Below are 17,353 nucleotides of genomic sequence, written 5' to 3'. Positions count from 1 at the left end.
TCAGCTGTTTATCCAAATAGAGGCAGCAAGAGGTATCAGTCAGTGAAGCATTTAAACTCCTGGGATCTCTATTGTTGCTTTCCCTGGAAATTTTTTGTCTGGGGGTGATGAAATGAAATTTATATTTTAAGGCAGGACAAGAAAAAAATTATACATAAAATTCTCTCTGCGTGTTTGTTTGGGCCTCCTCTCTCCCTAATGTGCAGTGTGCATCTGCATTACACATTAACCAGAGCTCCTCAAAGATGGGAGTGTCTGCTCAACCATAAAGATCAGTTTTTTTTCTTTGTTCTGAGGCTAGCCATGTAACTTCTTAAAAGAATAGTGTTCTTTCCCAGCTCTGTTAGGGGGTCATGGTGACTTGCTGCTCACTTTTTACAAGCTTACCTGGACTATGTACCCTTGGTGACCCTTATGTAAAATATCAGTGTGTCATTTTGATGTACGATCCTTCGTCTCAAAAATGTATATGACTATGCCTTTGACTTCTAACAGGTGGAACAGTTTTCGGAGATTTCTGAGTATGTTTTACAAGTTATAATCCTCAGTTTGGCTTGAATAAAATTCCCTTTTTTCTTCTTTATAGTTAATTGAATTTTTGTTGACAGAGGTTTGTTTTTTTCTGATTATAAAAGCAATATATAATCATTGTTTAAAAACCTGGAACATATGGAAAGCCATGAAAAGGTTCAGGTTCTGAACCTTTCTAGGTTCAGAAAAATGAATATGAAAACAAAAAATGAGCATTTTAGGTGGTTGGTGTCACATTTATTAAATGTGCTTGAGCTGTCCTTAATCACACTTTTTTTTAAAGATTTTTTAAAAATTTTATTTATTTATTTTTGGCTGTGTTGTGTCCTCGTTGCTGTGCGCAGGCTTTCTCCAGCTGCAGTGAGCGGGGGCTACTCCTCGCTGTGGTGTGAGGGCTTCTCATTGCGGTGGCCTCCCCCGTTGCAGAGCACGGGCTCTAGGCGCCCAGGCTTCAGGAGTTGTGGCTCGTGGGCTCTAGAGCGCAGGCTCAGTAGTTGTGGCGCACGGGCTTAGTTGCTCTGCGTCATGTGGGATCTTCCCAGACCAGGGCTCGAACCCGTGTCCCCTGCACTGGCAGGTGGACTCTTAACCACGGTGCCACCAGGGAAGCCCAATCACAACAGTTCCGACACCAGATGTGTTAGATGTTTCTCTACACCGATCTATTCTTCTGCTCTCCAGACACCAACTGGGTGTCCTACAATTCAATTCAGTTCTGACCCTAACTATTCAGAGTTAGCATGCAGACCCTATAGGACTACCCAGGCAAAATCCCAGACTATCTGTCACCTGTACTTTTGACTAACCATCTGGCTATTAATAGGGGATTCTCATGATCCCCCCTCCTCAGGTTCAATAATTTGGCAGAATGGCTCACAGAACTCAGGAAAGCACTTTACTTGCTATTATTGGTTTATTATAAGGATACAACTCAAGGACAGCCAAATGGAAGAGATGCATAGGGCAAGATCTTACACAGAGCTTCCACGCCTTCTCTTTAGGTCCCCCTCCCAGCACCTCAATGTTCTCATCAACCAAGAAGCTCTCCAAACCCCTGGTTTAGGGATTTTTATGGAAGTTTAACTATGTAGGCATGATTGGTGAAATCACTGGCCACTGGTGATTGAATTCCATCTCCAGCCCCTCTCCAGTCATGGGTGGGGAGATTGGTGGAACTAAAAGTTCCAACCCTCTACTCATGCCTTGGAGTTCCATCCAGAAGCCATCTAGGGGCCTCCAGGTACCAGTCATCTCATGGGCATACAAAAGATACTTATCCCTCTCCAGAGTTTCCAAGGGTTTTAGGAACTGTGTGTCACGAAATGGTGATGAAGATCAAATATTGATATATATTTCTTATTATGCCACAGTGCTCCTTTAAAAAATGTTTTAAATGCCCTAACAGTAGGTACTGACTGGTTAATCTCCTTCTGAGGATCTCAGAGCAATTTGTCAATACCCCTTCTCTGACTGTAAAAGAGTATAGTGAATCTTCTAGACTTTAAAAGCATATGATCCGCGCTTCCCTGGTGGTGCAGTGGTTAAGAATCCGCCTGCCAATGCAGGGGACACGGGTTCGAGCCCTGGTCCGGGAAGATCCCACATGCCGTGGAGCAACTAAGCCCATGCGCCACCACTACTGAGCCTGCGCTCTAGAGCCCGTGAGCCACAACTACTGAGCCCATGTGCCACAACTACTGAAGCCCACGTGCCTAGAGCCTGTGCTCCACAACAAGAGAAACCACCGCAATGAGAAGCCTCCGCACCACAAAGAAGAATAGCCCCTGCTCGCCGCAACTAGAGAAAGCCTGCATGCAGCAACAAAGACCCAATGCAGCCAAAAATAAATAAATAAATTAAATTAAAAAAAAAAAGCATATGATCCTTTGGAGCTCTTTGGACTGATTAATTCCCTGGTAAGTAGTCTCAAGAGGTAATGTGCTGATGCAATCTATGCTTATAACTTTGGTGACCCCTTTGCTGGAAACAAAGATTGGATCAAAGTGTTCTGTGCGAGACAGCTGAATGCCAGAATTTAAAGACCACCTGCTAAGCACCTGGTTGATTCATTTTAATCAAAATTATTCCGCTAATGGACTTTCCTTCTTTGTATGGTTAACTAACACTTACTGGCAATCCCTGCGCCTGGCTTGGGGTGGTGTTCTCTAAGTGTGGCCTTGAAGAACAGCATCAGCATCTTCTGGGAACTTGTTAGAGATGCAGATTCTCGGCCCACCTCACACCTGCTGAATCAGAAACTCTGGGGTGGGGCCCAGCAATCCATGTTATAACAAGTCCTCCAGGTGATTCTGATGCACATTAAAGTTTAAGAACCACTGCCTTAGGTAGCCCCATCCCCCAATGGGGAATTGGCTCTAACTGACTCACCCTCTCAAGTCCAATCACATGTGTATCTGGATCTGGGTGGCAGTTACACAGGGACATAAATTCATAAAAACTCTCCTGTACACTTAAGATTTGTGGATTTAATTAGGCCTAGTTTTTGTTTTTTTTTTTTTTTTTAACTCACAGCCAAACTGTATTTCTAAGAAGGCTGGTTGGGGCTGGGCTTGTCCCTATGAATGAGGGTGTCAGACCCAGGGACCGTGGCCACAGAAGCACTGTTCTCTAACCAGTGATCCCTAGATGGTACCCACAGCCAAGGAGGCCTGTTCACAGCAACCCCAAAGGGACTTATTGACATTGCTTAGCAGTGAATTAGTCCCCAGGCAACAATCTAAACTTGTTCCATATCATCCTGTGTATGTCTCCGAGATGTGTGGCACAGACACAGGAAGCCCTAACGTGACACCTGGCAGCACGTGGGAGGAAGTTCTGGTCTTTCAAGCTGGAGAAGGGAAGCAGGGGAAATCTAGGAAGCAGTGATAAAACTCAGCTGATCCGGGCTATATGTATATACAAGTCTTGGGCAAGAGAGAAGGCACGGCCAAAAAGCCATGAGTCACACAAGCGGCGAGAACCGACCTGCTGAGAACAGCCTCTCTTCTGCTGACAGATGCTGGAGGAGCGTGAGAAAGGGGGAGGAAGAAGATGGGCCAGGAAGGGCCCTGCAGGGCCACAGCATCTAGCAGGCGTCTGTCCCCTGTCCTGGCCATCAGGGTAAGGGACAGACTCCTGAGAGCCACAGTGTCAGCTCTGCACCCAGTCTCAGGACCACAGAAATTCTCTGCTTCAGCCCTGAGGTGTCTTGTGCATCCTGCAATGAAAAAACACCCAGCTTCCAGTCCCCATCCCGACCCACCAAGAACTGCGTTCTTGATTAACCGCCCCTTCTCCACTCTTATTTGGGGGAATCCACGCTAGACTTTGCAGCTGGGCCCACTTTCACTAATCCCCAGGCTGCTGGGCACTGCGAGCCCCGCGCACTAAAGGCTCAGCGAAAGGGAGGTTGGAGGAAATCCGCGCCAGCAGGGGGACCCCGAGTCCACGCCTCGCGGTACGCATGCGCACAGCCGCTTGCCGCCTGCCTCTTTCCCGGCCGCGCGAGTTCTGAGAGCTGCGTCTGCTGTCCGGGGCCTCGGGAGCTTTGCCAAACCTGAATTTTTTCATTCAAGTGCTCCCTACAAGGTATTGTTCAGTCCGCCCTTGCCCAGTGAAATAGAAACAAATGTACAGTCATTCCTATCTAAATCAATGAAGTTTCCCTTCATTTCCCAGACCATTTCAGCTGAGAAGCAGGCCTCCGCGTTTCTGGGGCCAGCTCCTACTCGGTTTTGTTTCTGATGCTTCCATTGCATAGTTTCACTGTGGGGGATGCTTGTTACTTCCTTTGCCTACTCAGCATCCAAACTTTATTTCTATGTTGGGTGAGTCTTCCACTGCATAAGGCTGGGTGGGAAAAGGCCTCCCTCCCACGACAGAACCGGGAGCCGACAGGTAACCCCTCTCTCTCTCCATCCCTCAGGAGTTAGCATGGGCATCTGGGGAACTGGGCTCAGCCAGTCAGATGCTGCCACCTGCGGCTTTAACTCTTGTGCAATAATTCAAAGATGAAGGGACCACTGAGAAATTATTTACTGGGACAACAGTGCAGTGTTAATTGTCCAGGGGTAGCAGAACCAGTGGCAGCTTCCTAGCCCCATTGTCCTAAAGTTTGATCTTGTCAGCTAACTAGCCAGGGCTAGTTTCTGTTCTTGGTCTCCTCTGGCCACTTTAGTGCTTTCTGTCCGCTTTCCCCTTTTGTGAGACTTGGGCTCCTTTCCCCAGATCCCAGGGACAGCAGTCATCACTACTACAGCAGGCTCTGCACCCAGCACGTCGATCCTGCTGTGGGTGGCTGATCCTGGTTGTGCAGGAGCTGGCTTTCCCGGTGACTCCTGCATGTCTGCTACTTGTCTGCTGAGAGCCAGCGTTCAGCTTACCTTTTGGAGATTTTATTCCAGGTATGACAGTTTTCAGCCAATTCAGAGGAGCTTCTGTTTGTGTGAATGCAGCACTTTTGGCCACACAGGTTGTGCGATAGGGCTGGCATAACAAATTACTACAGACTGGGTGGTTTAAAACACAGAAATGTCTTCTTTCACAGTTCTGGTGGCCAGAACTGAAACAAGGTATGAGCAGAGTTGGTTCCTTCTGGAGGCTCTGAGGGGGAAATCTGTTCCATGCCTTTCTCCTGCCTGCTGGGGTTGCTGCAATCTTTGGCATTCCTTGACTTGTAGCTGCATCACTCCACTCTCACTCGGCTTCACATGGCCTCTCTCTCTGTGTCTCTATGTCTTCTCCTTTTCTGTCACTTATAAAAAGGGAACATTTGGACACAGAGAAACACACAGAGGGAAGACAATGTGAAGACACAGGGAGAAAGCCATGTGAACATGAAGACAGCCATCTACAAGCCAAGGAGAGAAGCCTGGAACAGATTCTCCCTCACAGCCCTAGGAAGGAACCAGGCCTGCTGACATCTTGATTTCAGACTTCCAGCCTCCAGAACTGTGAGACAATATATTTTGTTACTTAAGCCACCCAGTTCGTGGTCATCTGTTACACCAGCCCTGGCAAATGAACACAGATGCCCTTCCCAAACTCTCCCAGGACCTACTCAGTAGCCATTGCTTTCTGTATTATTGGAAAGAATTTAGCCCATCACTAAACTAATCACTGGCAAGAGGCCTGGGATTACAGGGATTGATTTAGCTAGGGACCAGAGTTCCCTGAAGCACACGTATGTGTGATTCCTGAACAAAGTCAGGACTGAAGGGACCAAGAAGAGGGTTGGAATGCGAGTGGGTAGACAACCTCGGCGTCTGCTGCACCACCTGAGGGGTCTTGTTCCTTATGACTTGCTCAGTATGCTGGTTTCTGTGTTGTTCTCATCACTCAGGTTCCACTGGGTCTTGAGGAATGCACACACACACAGATTACACACATTAATGAAAAATTTGGTGAGGGTACCCCAGAACATAACTAGAAGAGAAACTTCGTGTTTTAGGGAAGAACTCAATGGGCGCTGAGAGAAGGGGCCTGTCCCTTCTACTTTATCCTGAGTTGTTTGATTATATCCAGAAATATTCAGCAAAGACAAACTCTCACAACCACGGTTTCAAATTAATTAGCTTTTAAACTTTATTTCTTACTACTCCCCAAAGTATTTTTGACCCACAATCTGCCAAACAAATAAAATGAGGAAAAAGCAAAAATAATATGAGCAGCAGTGATGAGAGTCCTATTCCAACTATGTCCAGGCTGGTTGGCCACCAGGCTTGCTGTGACCAGTCACTCCAAGGGACAAAGCAGAAAAACAAAGACAACTCCAGGGGACATGTGACATGGGGAACTTTTCCATGACTTGACAGTTCTGTGCCTAGCCTCTCACCTCACTCTTTCCTAAATTCCTCTCTCCTAAGCCCCAGTCTCCGCTAAGTTTACTAGGTTTCTTTGGTGTGAGTATTCCATCTTTCAGGGCTTGTGCCTGCTTCCATTCTGTTCTTCCCAAGTGACATTTTGGCTCAGAGGGAACCTCAAATTACATAATAGCAATGAGGAAGGGTGGCCCAGACCCCAAGCTGTCATCCTGTCTTTGCTGGTATCTCTTGAAGTCTTGTCCCTCTAGTGGGCTAGAGCCACCTGGATTTTGATCGCTGTACACAGGCTTCTCTGCTGATGTTGGTGAGTCTTGCCTCCAGCTTTTTTGAGACCTCATTGTCCTGACCCTATATCTCTTCCAGGCTCCCAAGTCTCTCAGCACTTCTGTGCCCCTCCTTTGGAGTCCAGGATCTCTTAGCTGCATTCCCTGTCCCATTCTGGAGGGTCCAGGCCTCTGTGAAGCTATCCTGGGACACATCCATCTAAACAGCTCTCACATCCACTGCTAATCCAGCTCCTGGGGTCATGTTGTTCTGGCACCATTCCAACACAGGAGAATTGCAAACTTTCTTTGCCATGTACTAAAAAGCAGGAGACAAGCCCATCTGCTTTGAATTTCCCCACACCTGTCTCCTGGACATCATCACTCCCTTATATCAGAATGTTGGCCCCAAAGTGGGGTTCAAGGAACAGGCTCTCACATGTCTTAAGTACTCATCCCCCCAAATCTTCCCAAGTTCCTCCCCAACTCAGGAAGCATGACTTGTATGTCACATTCTGCAGTTTCTCTTCTCGGTGCTTCTTGGTACATTCTGTAAATTTCCAAGCTTAATTCTCAGTGTTTGGAGGTATAGCAAGAATCCTTGTCTCATTCAAATGCTTAGTTCTTACAGTAGAAAGCCAGGCCTCTCATTACTTTTTTTTTTCTACCACAGGCTTTAGAAATGTCTGTTTTGATAGGCAAAATTGAGCTATAACTTCTTTGTTCTAGACTGTTTCCATTATTCCTCTGTAGGTCATGCACCTAGAAAACAATGACTGCTTAATGGTTGGGGTGAGAGGAGTAGGGTAAAGAAATAAAAATTGTATAATTTAATATAAAACGTTTCCCCATTGTAGAATCCTAGTTCTGTTACTTTCTAACTGTATGACCTTGGAAAAATTATTTATCTGCTCAGAGCCTTGGTGTTTTAATTTGCAAAATAGATGAAAGAAGTAGAACCTGATTCATGAGTTTGCTGTGAGAATTAGATGAGATAAATCATTTAAAGTTGTTGGGCATACTACATAGCACATAGTTCTTGCTTTTGTAGACACATAGTTACACTTCAGTTCCATTTTGCAGCAAGGCAGAGTATAAATGAACAATTAAAAGAATGTACTAAATACTTTGAACAACAATGAGGTAGGTGTTTGGGTGGCAGACTCCTTCAGTACACCAGAAAATTAAGCCAAGGGAGTGGGTTAAACACCCAGAGCTGAAGGCCATCTCCAGGGCACACCAACGTTTGGAAGGGCAAGCAGATGAAGAGGAAAGTTGGAGGTGAGGGTGGAGGGGAAACCAGGAGAGTGCCATAGAAGCCAAGCGACAAAAATCACTTCAGTGAGGAAGGAATGACCACTGGAGGTCAATGCTGCAGAGAAACCTTAAGTGCCCAGATTCCATTTGGTTAAGGAACAAATGGCAGATAAAGAATTGGGGACAGCAAAGGCAGATAACCTGGAAAGAAGGAAAATAGGACTAAAGGTAGAGGCAGTCACTGAATACGTTTGAGGTTTGCCTGCTTGTAGGATGGGAGAGACATCCCATTTTAACGAATCTGGCAGTGAGTCAGCGGGGAGGGACCTGGACACGGCAGAGAGAGGAACATCCCAGGAGGCCTGAGGAAAGATGCCCCGATTCAGATGGGAGCATTAGGCTCAAGCTCAGACAGGGAGAGGACGCCTCTTCTGTCCTCACAGGAGGGAAGTGTGTAGCTTCAGTGGCAGGAAGTTGAGCGAGTTCCCACATGACAGCTCCCCTTTTCTCTGTGAAGTCGTAGGCAGAGAATCTCTTTCAGAGAGGTGGGCACATGGATAAAAGTTTGAGAAGAGTGGAGGTGACTCTTGGGGCTACACAGAGAAGGGACACTGCAGGGCTCATTGGTACATCCAGTGAAGCAAATTATCATCACCTGCTAGTTTTGAAAGTGAAAAATTTGAAATGTGGGGAGGGTATTTTTCTGGGCTTCCAAGTAGAGACTGTGTCCCATTGGCTGTGTATACTGCACTAGAACACATGCATTAAGAAAGGAGTATTCAGGGATATTTGGTGCAACAGGAATTTATCTGCCCAACATTTTACAGTTATAGCCCCCCCCAAACCCGAATTATGTAAGCCCTTTAATATTTTAATATTTAACTAAGTTACCTGGTAAAATAAATTGATAGTGAATTGATTCCAAATTTTCTACAAGGAACTTATGTTCTCTTCACTTTTAAAATATTTCGACTGCTCCTAGGTGGTGTTTTGTTCAATTCATTCAAAAGTGAAATTCTTTTGATTCACCTTTTCAGAAGGAAATGTACTGTAAGGTAAACATGCTACCAGCTGCAGTTCAGTCCTAATATTTGCTTTCCAACTCATTCCAGTTCTCTAGACCAGCTATGGTATAAAATGAAAACTTTGCTTCTCTCGAGTGTTACACACTGTCCTGCTTGTCCTGAAAGGAAATGGAGATGAGTAGGTCTTTCTTTTCTTCCCCTCAGAAGGACCCGGGGAAGGTAGTGATGCAGGAAGCAGGTCCTATGCGAGAGAGAATTATGAATGTTTGCCTGATTGAGAAGTCACTTTGTACTTGCAATTCTTGCACCTTTTTTAAAAAAAATTAAAATTTCATATTTAAAAAATAATCAAATTCCCCTTTAAACTAAAGGTGCTTACTAGCCTGTTTTAGTCCCATTTAATAGTGCCTATCACTCCTATGCTAGACATACCAGGTCTTCTGCAAATTCATTACTAAAAACACTCTGTTAACAACCGAAATTATCAATCTCTTATGATACTCCAAGCTAGTAGAACAACTATTTAAGTAAAATAAATACATTTTTTCTTTCTCATTAGAAGCGGTAAAATAGGATTTTATGTATCAACCCAAAGCCTTCCTTTCCTTCTATATCCATCCTGGGTTTGAACACTAATCCTGCTACTTATCACCTCTATGACCTTGGGCACGCCTCTTGACCTCTCTGAACCTTGGCTTTCTCACCTGTAATACCAGTATCTGCCCCCCACCCCTACCCCCAGGGTTGTTATGGCAAACAGAACATTTTTTTTAATGTTGTGAAGTTTTTGGTACAGAATGCTTGATAAATAGCAGAGATTAAGTACAAGTGCATTCTTTCAGGTTCATTGCTACTTCTGTTTGAAAACTAAATAACATACAGGAGTTGTGCAGGACATCTGCTGTTGGCTCTCCCTCCCCCAGCCCAGGCCCAATGTCCACCCATCTCCATCTTGTTTTGTGCCCCCGGGTGTTGACTTGTGTAGATTGGATGAACAGTTTCCTTTGTCCTCTGGCTTCCGTTTGAGTCTGGCCAGTGGACAGGAGATTGGAGGGAGGTTGGAAAAAGAGGTTGGGATCTTTGTTCATCCAGGTTCCTTCCTGTGGGGTCATTGGGGGCTGGCTGCAGCTCTCAACTGAATTTCCCAGGATCTGTCAGGCAGCCCTCCCCACACAGCTCTCTCTCTTTCTCTGGGTTTCAGTAACTACTCACTGTCTTTGCCCTCACAGTGACTAGCCCCAGTCACTGAACTTGCAGAACCTCCATGCCCTGCTCTTTGTACATAATTCCTTTATTAAATGCTCCTCACATTACGTAGTTTAAGTGTGCCGTCTTTTTCCTGCTGGGTCTCTGTGATCCAGGACCTCTGCTAATTCGGAGGCCACTACAAGAAATATCCTTAGACTCTTCATTGCTTGAGGCCTCTGTGTTTCTCCAGAAGTCTTGATGAAACTTGGACTGAACCCCAATTCGAGAATCTATGTGTACTTGAAAGCCTCCCCACTACTTCCACTATGTTCTCCTGCTGCTTTCTGTGCTCGTGAGTCCAGATCTCCTTGGTTCAGGTGTGGGTCAGACCCAGACGTGAAGCTCCAGCCCTCTGCATTGTCCTAAGAACTCCAAAAACGTTCAATATTGTGTGATGCTCTTTGAATTTGCTGAAGAGTGAGGGTGACACAGCAGGGACCCCGTAGCATGCCACCCAGATTTCAGCCATCTGTACTGCCTCCCAACACCTGTCCTGCTCCCAAACGAGCTCCCGTTATCTCTCATCTCACGTCATCCGCCTCACCTGCTCCCAGTGTTTCTCTGATCGGAGCACCCATTACAGCTCAAAATCATCTCATCTTGTGACCCGTGGGGAAACAAACAGGCTCAACAAAGTCCTGAAATCACCCAGTGGGCTCCACATTTAGGCCAACTCCTTACCTAACCCCACTGACAGTTATCCCCCTAAGATCCCACAGCAGACATTGGAACAGGGGGCAAATTGGGATCAGTTGGCAAGAAACAAACCAAGGAACCTTGGGAACCAAGTGTTTAACCTAGGACTCTACTTGATGACCACAGCTTGGTGGTCTTGGGGCTTTCCCTCCTGTGAACCCAGTAGCCACTTTTACACAGTTTAAAGAGCGCCTCCAAATCAATGATTAAAGATTACCCTCCCCCCATCCCCGCAAAATAAGCAAAGAACAAAATCTGGCTATAGGAGGAGCCCCAGCCCAGGACTGTGGGCACTTAGCCTGGGGGCCCTTCCTCTTGGAGTAGGAGGTGGGCTGGTGATGAGGTCCTGGGCCTGGAGCCTCGTTGGCCAGGGTGATGGCAGGCGACCGCAGACCTAGTGTACACAGGCCCAGCCAGCTGCCAGTGGCAACCACATCTGGTTAAGGAGCCCAAAGAGGGCTGAGGTGGTGTGGGAGCCGAGAGGCCGAACAGACACTCTGATGGTCACCGGCCACCAGCCTGCTGTGCTGGACTGTGCTCTCAGGCCGCTGATCTCCCTGCACCAGCTTTGCCTCAGTCACCCACAGTGAAAGCTGAGGTCAGGGGGAACATTTAAAAAGACTCAGACATTCCCGAAGGCCCACAGGGATCATGGAAAAAGTACCGTACAGAAATAAAAAAGCACAAAGGAACAACAACAAAAACTTCTAAACAGGCCAGACCTTCCCAGGGCCCCTAACCTGCCTCCCTCTCAGACCACCTGAGCAAGGAGGAGCTCACACCAGGCATCTCCACACCCCAGATCGCGGCCTCCTGTTTCCTGGGACACCTCTCTCTCCAACCCAAAGCCTTGTCTCTGCGTGGGCTGAGCTGGTCCCAGAATGACTGACAGTGAAAGTATCCACCCCATCAAGGGAAAACCTAGTCTCCTCACAAAGGCTTCATAGACTCAAATGAATAATTACCCGATCATTATGAATACATTTCTCAAATTCTGGACTGTTGTATCTAATATAAGAGTATGTTTGGAACATCAAAAGCTGAATTGAATTTGGGTTGTGGGACAACCTAAATCCAATTCCTTTGCAGTCTCTCTTCAAGAATTAAAAATTCTTGGGATCCAGTTCATCCATGGTTCACTTTGCTACAACATATTTCGGTGATGTGTTGTTCAGAATAGAAGGTGTATTTATATTTTTGATAAATTTTTACCATTTTAAATGTTTTTGTCTCATTTAATACTTTAGACTTTGAACGTTCCTCAACCCCCAATTTTATTAGTTTGCTTTTCCCTAGCATACCTTTTTTTCCATGTCTTTATTGTCAACCTTCTCTCTTTTTGTTTTATATGCATCTCTTGTACAGAGAATAAAGTTGGAGGTTGGTTGCTATTTCACCCAACTTTCTGTCTATTATGTAGTATTGTTTTTTCCCCTTTTCACTCAATTTCACGATTTCTGCTGAATTAACATGTTTCTGCATTAATGTACGATGGCTCTGTGACTTCAGGGACTCAGCCCCTTTAAATTTATTACTCCACCACCTGTAGGTTGTTAACCTCATCTGCATGGTCATCATGGCTCACCTCCATGTGGACATCGCAGCCAGGGAAAAGGGAAAAAAGGAAGGGCGTGACCAAACAAATGCACATGTGATTTCCATTCATTCAGTGAACCAGAATGTCTTCACCTGCCCGCCCCGGTAGCAAGGGAGGCTGGGAAAGGCAATTGTGCGGCTACTGAATGCTTGTCTCTCAGATCCATTTCCTCCCTTCTAAATTCTGGTTTTTGATGCTGGGATTGGGACTCTGCACACTACGTTTCTTCTTTGTCAGCTGACTTTGTGATAAGTTCCACCAAGAGGATGCCGTGCAGGGACGCTGGACGGTAGGAGAAGGGGAGAGGGGAGTGTTTCTTCCTTATTTGCTGACTATCCTTTTCATGTCACGCTGGGAATGGTCATGCACCCCAGTAGCACCAATTGGTTCTAATCTCCAACTTCTTTTGGCACTCCCAGAACCAGCCTCATCGCCCTCACCTCAGAGGTCTGAGTCACAGCTCCGGGGGACCTTTAGGTTCTACAACTTCAATTCCTTCTCTTTGTTCCTGCAGCCCAAGGAACTGTAGCTGCTTCCTGGAGTTATTACCTCTGTTTTATTGCCACATTCCCTCTTTGACTTTTCAGTCTTCCAACATCTGTTAAACTAATGCCCTATATTAAATTCTCTTTGTTTAAATACCTAGTATGGTTTCAGCTTTCCTGAATGGACCCTGCCTGATATATTAATCTGTAGCTTAATGGCCAAATGCCACTAAAAATTCTAATGCTATTTAAGTCGGGGAGAATGGATATTGGGGAGAACTATCAGTCTTCAGAACAAAACAAGAATTTTAGTACAATTTCATTCTTGTGGGCGCATAACCCCACCGTAGCTTTCAAGATTTGTTGAAACCATGTTGAGCTTTTGTTCCAGATGATTAATTTTTTTTGTAGTTTATGCCTATAACATTTAAAGACTTCTTTAAACAGTTCTACTTAAATTCACAGACATAGTATCAATATTTGGACTTAACACATTTTATTGGTTTTATTTTTCATAACTTTTTGATATAACAGGTCTTCATGTTTTATAAGTTATTTATTCTGATTCTTTTTCCTTCCCTAGGTAATTTTTTTTAGAAAAAAATGTATGTGTGTAGCATACGTTCTGGATTCCTGGGTATTCAAAAATGTGTCTTATAGTGAATGGGTCCACATGTCACTAGTGTCATGTAATATAGATTTAAGATTATTTTATTGAGAAAAACTTACAGAGAAGTAGCACAGGGCACCAGTGCCCTGAGCACTCATTATTCCACAGAAGGGTGATTACTCCACAGAAACGTAGACTGCATGCATATGGACCAGTTTTCAGGAGGGGAGGCCCCAATGTACTCTATATATTTATAGGGAAGATGGGAGGAAGTGAGGAACACTTAGTGGGTATAACAGTGGGGTTTCCTCATTGAGGAGGCTGATAAAAAGCCTCCAGAGCTCAGCCTTTGGTTTTAACCTGTTCTTCTACTGGGCTCACTTAAGCCTGCTGAATAGACTTCTTTTTTTTTTTAATTTTTTTTAAATTTTATTATTTTATACAGCAGGTTCTTATTATCTATTTTATACATATTAGTGTGTATATGTCAATCCCAGTCTCCCAATTCATCCCACCACCACCACCACCCCCGCCACTTTCCCCCCTTGGTGTCCATACATTTGTTCTCTACATCTGTGTCTCAGTTTCTGCCCTGCAAACCAGTTCATCTGTACCATTTTTCTAGGTTCCACATATAGTGTTAATATACGATATTTGTTTTTCTCTTTCTGACTTACCTCACTCAGTATGACAGTCTCTAGATCCATCCATGTCTCTACAGATGACTCAATTTTCTTCCTTTTTATGGCTGAGTAATATTCCATTGTATATATGTATATATGCGCCACATCTTCTTTATCCATTCGTCTGTTGATAGGCATTTAGGTTGCTTCCATGTCCTGGCTATTGTAAATAGTGCTGCAGTGAACATTGGCGTGCATGTGTCTTTTTGAATTATGGTTTTCTCAGGGTATATGCCCAGTAGTGGGATTGCTGGGTTGTATGGTAGTTCTATTTTTAGTTTTTAAAGGAACCTCCATTCTGTTCTCCATAGTGGCTGTATCAATTTACATTCCCACCAACAGTGCAAGAGGGTTCCCTTTTCTCCACACCCTCTCCAGCATTTGTTGTTTGTACATTTTCTGATGATGCCCATTCTAACTGGTGTGAGGTGATACCTCATTGTAGTTTTGATTTGCATTTCTCTAATAATTAGTGATGTTGAGCAGCTTTTCATGTGCTTTTTGGCCGTCTGTATGTCTTCTTTGGAGAAATGTCTATTTAGGTCTTCTGCCCATTTTTGGATTGGATTGTTTGTTTTTTTAATATTGAGCTGCATGAGCTGTTTATATATTTTGGAGATTAATCCTTTGTCCATTGATTCGTTTGCAAATATTTTCTCCCATTCTGAGGGTTGTCTTTTCATCTTGTTTGTAGTTTCCTTTGCTGTGGAAAAGCTTTTAAGTTTCATTAGATCCCATTTGTTTATTTTTGTTTTTATTTCCATTACTCTAGGAGGTGGATCAAAAAAGATCTTGCTGTGATTTATGTCAAAGCGTGTTCTTCCTATGTTTTCTTCTAAGAGTTTTATAGTGTCTGGCCTTACATTTAGGTCTCAAATCCATTTTGAGTTTATTTTTGTGTATGGTGTTAGGGAGTGTTCTAATTTCATTCTTTTACATGTAGCTGTCCAGTTTTCCCAGCACCACTTACTGAAGAGACTGTCTTTTCTCCATTGTATATCCTTGCCTCCTTTGTCATAGATTAGTTGACCATAGGAGCATGGGTTTATCTCTGGGCTTTCTATCCTGTCCCATTGATCTGTATTTCCGTTTTTGTGCCAGTACCATATTGTCTTGATTACTGTAGCTTTGTAGTACAGTCTGAAGTCAGGGAGTCTGATTCCTCCAGCTCCGTTTTTTTCCCTCAAGACTGCTTTGGCTATTTGGGGTCTTTTGTGTCTCCATACAAATTTTAAGATTTTTTGTTCTAGTTCTGTAAAAAATGCCATTGGTAATTTGATAGGGATTGCGTTGAATCTGTAGATTGCTTTGGGTAGTATAGTCATTTTCACAATATTGATTCTTCCAATCCAAGAACATGGTATATCTCTCCATCTGTCTGTATCATCTTTAATTTCTTTTATCAGTGTCTTATAGTTTTCTGCATACAGGTCTTTTGTCTCCCTAGGTAGGTTTATTCCTAGGTATTTTATTCTTTTTGTTTCAATGGTAAATGGGAGTGTTTCCTTAATTTCTCTTTCAGATTTTTCATCATTAGTGTATGGGAATGCAAGAGATTTCTGTGCATTAATTTTGTATCCTGCAACTTTACCAAATTCATTGATTAGCTCTAGGAGTTTTCTGGTGGCATCTTTAAGATTCTCTAGGTATAGTATCATGTCATCTTCAAACAGTGACAGTTTTACTTCTTCTTTTCCAATTTGTATTCCTTTTATTTCTTTTTCTTCTCTTATTGCCGTGGCTAGGACTTCCAAAACTATGTTGAATAATAGTGGTGAGAGTGTACATCCTTATCTTGTTCCTGATCTTAGAGGAAATGCTTTCAGTTTTTCACCATTGAGAATGATGTTTGCTGTGGGTTTGTCGTATATGGCCTTTATTACGTTGAGGTAGGTTCTCTCTTTGCCCACTTTCTGGAGAGTTTTTATCATAAATGGGTGTTGAATTTTGTCAAAAGCTTTTTCTGCATCTATTGAGATGATCATATGGTTTTTCTTCTTCAATTTGTTAATATGGTGTATCACATTGATTGATTTGCATATATTGAAGAATCCTTGCATCCCTGGGATAAATCCCACTTGATCATGGTGTATGATCCTTTTAATGTGTTGTTGGATTCTGTTTCCTAGTATTTTGTTGAGGATTTTTGTATCTATATTCATCAGTGATATTGGTCTGTAAATTTCTTTTTTTGTAGTATCTTTGTCTGGTTTTGGTATCAGGGTGATGGTGGCCTCATAGAATGAGTTTGGGAGTGTTCCATCCTCTGTAATTTTTTGGAAGAGGTTGAGAAGGATGGGTGTTAGCTCTTCTCTAAATGTTTGATAGAATTCACCTGTGAAGCCATCTGGTCCTGGACTTCTGTTTGTTGGAAGATTTTTAATCACAGTTTCAATTTCATTACTTTTGAATGGTCTGTTCATATTTTCTGTTTCTTCCTGGTTCAGTCTTGGAAGCTTATACCTTTCTAAGAATTTGTCTATTTCTTCCAGGTTGTCCATTTTATTGGAATAGAGTTGCTTGTAGTAGTCTCTTAGGATGCTTTGTATTTCTGCGGTGTCTGTTGTAACTTCTCCTTTTTCATTTCTAATTTTATTGATTTGAGTCCTCTCCCTCTTTTTCTTGATGAGTCTGGCTAATGGTTTATCAATTTTGTTTATCTTCTCAAAGAACCAGCTTTTAGTTTTATTGATCTTTGCTATTGTTTTCTTTGTTTCTATTTCATTTATTTCTGCTCTGATCTTTATGATTTCTTTCCTTCTACTAACTTTGGGTTTTGTTTGTTCTTCTTTCTCTGGTTCCTTTAGGTGTGAGGTTAGATTGTTTATTTGAGATGTTTGTTGTTTCTTGAGGTAGGATTGTATTGCTATAAACTTCCATCTTAGAACTGCTTTTGCTGCATCCCATAGGTTTTGGATCATCGTGTTTTCATTGTCATTTGTCTCTAGGTATTTTTTGATTTCCCCTTTGATTTCTTCAGTGATCTCTTGGTTATTTAGTAGTGTATTGTTTAGCCTCCATATGTTTGTGTTTTTTACGTTTTTTTCCCTGTAACTGATTTCTAATTTCATAGCGTTGTGGTCAGAAAAGATGCTTGATATGATTTCAATTTTCTTAAATTTACTGAGGCTTGATT

The 17,353-nt window shown here is 43.5% G+C and overlaps 1 long non-coding RNA gene across 4 annotated transcripts in view; it reads left to right on the top strand.

Annotated features, from left to right (window-relative positions):
* The first annotated feature begins 708 nt into the window (after positions 1 to 708).
* Positions 709 to 17,353, top strand: part of LOC309631410 — a 187,596-nt gene continuing 170,951 nt past the window's right edge. For all 4 annotated transcript variants that reach the window (XR_014246247.1, XR_014246248.1, XR_014246249.1 and 1 more), the window contains exons 1-2: positions 709 to 4,119; positions 4,759 to 4,934. This is a non-coding gene — a long non-coding RNA (uncharacterized lncRNA). The remainder of the gene's footprint in view (positions 4,120 to 4,758; positions 4,935 to 17,353) is intronic.

This window comes from Balaenoptera borealis (assembly GCF_965194805.1).
Source record: "Balaenoptera borealis genome assembly, chromosome: 6".
Taxonomy (NCBI): domain Eukaryota; kingdom Metazoa; phylum Chordata; class Mammalia; order Artiodactyla; family Balaenopteridae; genus Balaenoptera; species Balaenoptera borealis.
Note: the sequence above shows the minus strand (reverse complement) of the source record. Positions and strands in the feature narration are given on the sequence as shown.